Source organism: Lactuca saligna, chromosome 8 (genome assembly GCF_052625555.1).
Source record: "Lactuca saligna cultivar CGN05327 chromosome 8, ASM5262555v1, whole genome shotgun sequence".
Classification (NCBI taxonomy): domain Eukaryota; kingdom Viridiplantae; phylum Streptophyta; class Magnoliopsida; order Asterales; family Asteraceae; genus Lactuca; species Lactuca saligna.
In genome coordinates, this window is record NC_136424.1 from 63,118,149 (window position 1) to 63,123,124 (window position 4,976).

General features: G+C 36.2%; 1 pseudogene; it reads left to right on the forward strand.

The window, feature by feature from the left end:
• The first annotated feature begins 1,212 nt into the window (after positions 1–1,212).
• On the forward strand, positions 1,213–4,635 carry LOC145011656 (uncharacterized; annotated as a pseudogene).
• Positions 4,636–4,976: the final 341 nt, after the last annotated feature.

The following is a 4,976-nucleotide window of genomic DNA, read 5'->3' on the forward strand; positions in this document are numbered from 1 at the left end:
TTCAATTAACAATAACAAATAAGTCAAATTGTTTATTTTTGAGTTATTTTGAGTTTGAACCAACTTTAGGCCATAAATATCATTTTGGTAATAATTTTTTTATATATATACACTACATAGCCCAGAAAATTTGGGCCCCTTGGATTCGTGGGCCCTGGGCGGTCGCCCGGGTTGCCCACCGTCTGGACCGGCCGTTGCAACCACATATACTTGTTTGGGGGTTAGAAATGTTAGTGTTGTTTGCTCTGAGAAAGAGAGAGTTCTTCTCAAGTTCAAAAATAGTGTCCAAGATGATTACGGAATGTTGTCATCACGGGTTGGAAATGAGTGTTGCCTGTGGGGAGGAAATCCAGTGTATATCAAGAAGGAAAATGCATTTTAATTGGAAAGGTAATTTCTTGGAGATAAGTTGCATTAATGTATATCATATTTATTATCTTTTAGATCTGCTCACTGAAAATTTCTTCATTTTATTAATTACTTATTTGATTGTAGGTTATGCACAAATTTTAGGTATATGAAATTAACATTCTGGATTTGTAGGCTCTTCTTTTCTAACTTGAATGGATGAATTTCTCTACTTGAACCTCACAATGTTAAAAAACACAATGTCTCTTGTACACTGTACTTGAATAAAATAATAAAATAAACCAAATCACCAAACAAAATGTTTCCTGTAATTTAGGGAACCCAAGTGTCAAAAAAAAAATGATAAACACTATAATTATGATTTACAAAAACCATCTTGGATTTCTTGAAAATTGAAATGCTTGTTTGTCAATTTCTGTGATTTACGTTGTTCATCTGTATTGTTTTTTTGGCAAGTGCATTTACGTTGTGACATGGGGATAGATTTAGCTAAATATCATTTTCTTTGATTGAATGAAAAAGAAAAATAGCCAATAACCAAAACAATGCACAGTGTTCTGGATACAAATTAAAAATTAACTTCTATGTCTACTACGTGTGCCCTAGGGAAAAGTAAATATAGACAAAGACGAAAGGCATGTGGATGCAAAATTTCCGTTGACGTCCAAGTCTCCCATGACAATAACTTGTTTGATCACATGGGCTACTTAGTCATGACATTTTCTAAAACATACAACTAATATTTTTCTATTTTAATTTTTAATTTTGTTTTTTAAAAAAAAAAAGTGGACCAAATTCTCCATTGAGTTGGTGGATACAAATTCTCCATTTACTTCCAAGTCTTCCATTGCAACAGGTTTTTTTTTTTTAATTTTTAATTTTTTTTATTTTCATTTATGGCTTTATAAATGTACTGGTTACTTGATCATAATAACCCATCACAACCCATCTTTCTACTTCAACTTTCTTCTAAACTAAAACTGAGATAGCGCTGATAATGGGGAATTGGTGTGGTTTGGGGCTCCATCTCATTTTCTTATGCGTTTTTTTGGTTGCAAACACATATACTTGTCTGGGCGTTCGAAATACCAGTGTCATTAATTGCTCTCAACAAGAGCGACTTGCTCTTCTCAAGTTCAAAAACAGTGTCAGAGATCGTGCTGGAATGTTGTCATCATGGGTTGGAAATGACTGTTGCCTGTGGCGGGGAATCCAGTGTGATGGTGTCTCTGGAAATATTCAACGCCTTGATCTCAAAGGAGATTACCCCTACATCTACAGCTACTACTACGACTACTACTTAGCTGGTAATAGTGCGAGCTCTTCTTTGGCAGAGTTGAGGCATCTCAAATACCTCGACTTGAGTGGGAATAATTTCCATGGTATTATTCCTGAGTTCATTGGATCCTTGAAACAGCTGACCTACCTCAATCTCTCTCATGCTTCTTTTAATGGTATTATTCCTCCTCACATTGGAAATCTTTCTAATTTAAAGGTTCTTGACCTCAGTTCAAACAGAGGGTTGATAGCAGATGACATGGCATGGGCTTTTGGGCTTTCATCGCTCGAGCTTCTAGACTTGAGTTTAGTAGTATTTACTGAAGCACAAGACTGGGGCATGGTGCTTCACATGATGCCCTCGTTAATAAAGTTAAGTTTGTCATGGTGTGGACTTTCCAATGCTGATCTTGGTCCTTTTCTTAATTCCAGTAGAATACTTCCCAACATCCAACACCTTGATCTTGGCTACAATTCTTTCAAAGCTCCATTTCCTGCATTTTTTCAAAATATGACATCCCTAGCATTCCTAGATCTTTCATACTTTAATCTTAGTTCGGGATCGAACTTTGCAAAATTGCTAAACATGATCCCTTCTTTATCAGAGCTGCATTTGTCTGATTGTAGCCTCGATATGACACATCTATCATCCCACCGTCTTAATTTCAGTACATTTTTTAATATCCAACACCTCGATCTTAGCAACAATCCACTTGAAGGCGATTTTCCCTCTTTTTTGGCAAACATGACTTCCCTAAGAGTACTTGACCTTTCAGAAACCATGCTGAATTCATCACTTCCTATTATGCCTAAACTTACGGGGCTTGATCTTTCTCGTAACAAGTTTATGCAGGTTGAGGATGTTGGAATCTGGAGACAGTGCCACCTGAAATAATTGACCGTGGCACATAATGAGTTTGGTATGGAAATGATTGACTCACCAAAGAACATATCAGAATGCTCCCACTATGCTTTGGAATATATGGAATTAAGGGATTGTTTAAGTGGTAGAATTCCAGAAACACTTGGAAGACTGGGGAATTTAAGACACCTTGATCTATCGCAGAACGGACTGACTGGTTCAATCCCTGAATCTGTAACAGGATTAAGATTTTTACAAGTAGTATATCTATATGAAAACCAGTTGACTGGTCCCATTCCAGAATTCCTTGGGAACCTTACCCAACTTGACCTTTCTTCTAACCAATTGAATGGTTCGATTCCAGAATCCCTTGGAAAATTAGCAGCTTTAACAGATTTGAGTGTGGAATCTAATTTGTTAAATGGGACCATTCCAGTTTCAGTTGGGAAACTTGCCAAACTTCATTCTCTTCTTATCTCTAACAATTCTTTAGAAGGAACAGTTATTGAAGCTCATTTTGCTAACCTTTCGATGTTGAAGTACTTGGATACTTCTTTTAACACTAAGTTGACATTCAATGTTTCAAGTGGGTGGATGCCTCCATTCCAGTTGATAGTTCTTTATCTCAGTTCCTGCAATATCAGTAGTGGATTCCCACAGTGGCTTCGAAATCAAAGGAAAGTTAAGGAGTTAGTGTTGTCCAATGCTAAAATTTCGGGACCACTGCCCACATGGTTTCGAAAGATGCCCATCATTCCTTGGTTAGATCTCTCTCACAAAAAACTCAGCGGACCTTTGACAAATCTTCCCGATGGGGGAAATGATGAAGTGTTTTTATTTGAGTCTGACCCTACAATATTTCTACAATATAATACTTTCAGTGGGTCGATTCCAAGGTCACTGTGCAGAAGAACATATTTACGAGTACTTCAACTTTCGAAAAATATGTTAAGTGGGAAAATTCCCAAGTGTGTGGGGAATCTGCAGGCTTTGAGTACCATGAGATTAAGCTCAAATCGGCTCTCTGGTGTCATTCCAAGCTCCATAGGTCTTAGTTCATCATTATCTTGGTTAAGTTTGAACGACAATAACTTTATTGGTGAACTTCCACGAGAAATGGTGAATCTACAAGGGTTACAAGTCTTAGATTTGGGTGATAACAAGTTTTCTGGAAAAATACCAAAATGGATTGGAGAAAAACTTATAGCTTTGGTAGTTTTGAGGTTACACAAAAACAACTTCACCGGTAGAATCCCTCGATCTCTTTGCAAAAATTCAAATCTTCAAATCTTGGATCTTGCATATAATAACTTAACGGGGACCATCCCTCGTTGTGTAGGAAAGTTAAACGGCATGATTGAGAGTCACATTCTCTCAAGAATTACGTATCCTTTCAGTATGAATGATGATAAGAATGTGATTCAGGTCATGAAAGGTGTTGATCTTGAATATACAACAATCTGGGTTATAGTTTATAACATGGACCTTTCAAGCAATAAACTTGTGGGGGAAATACCGGTCGAGCTAACTACACTTTCTATGCTGGTGGGTCTGAATTTGTCTAATAATCATCTCAGTGGGGGTATTCCAATGAGCATTGGAAACATGATGAATTTAGAAACTCTTGATTTCTCAAAAAACGAGTTGGGCGGAAGGATCCCTTCAAGCATGGCAGCTTTGAACTTTTTGAGCCATTTGAATCTGTCACACAACAACTTGTCGGGACAAATTCCAACAGGAAACCAATTGCAGACACTTACTGATCCATCAATATATGCTGGGAACAAATATCTATGTGGACCTCCATTGTCAAATAGTTGCTCAAATCATCAAGATCCAACAACGCCCAAGAAGATAAACGAAGCAAGTGATGAGCAGACCATGATATGGTTGTTTTATGTGGGCATAATTTGTGGTTTTGCAACAGGGTTTTAGGGTGTTATTGGAGTTTTGTTGTTTAAGAATCACTGGAGACAGAAGCTGTTCATGTTTGCTGAGATAATGATGGAAAAGATATATGTTGCAGTCGTGGTAAGAGTTGCCAAGATGAAGAGAGGAAGAGAAGCTGCATAGATCCTCCGGAATATATGTTATCAATGATTGTTTTGCTTTTTAGGTATGCTGTTGTGCTTATATATATATATATATATATATATATATATATATATATATATATATATATATATATATATATATATATATATATACACACACACACACACACAACAACTACTACTACTATTTGGATTTTTTTGTTTGTATGAGATTTGTAATATGGGTGTTGTTTAGAGGTGCAAATTTACAAAAAATTTATTGGATTTGGTACTAATACATGATCAACTTGTAGATTAGATTACTTCGGATTTTAGTTGTAGGATTGTTTTTCTTGTTAATTCTGCTATCTTGCTCTCGAATTTGACTCATTTATTTCTTCATTTGTAAATTTTATAGTTTTTCATGTAAAGAA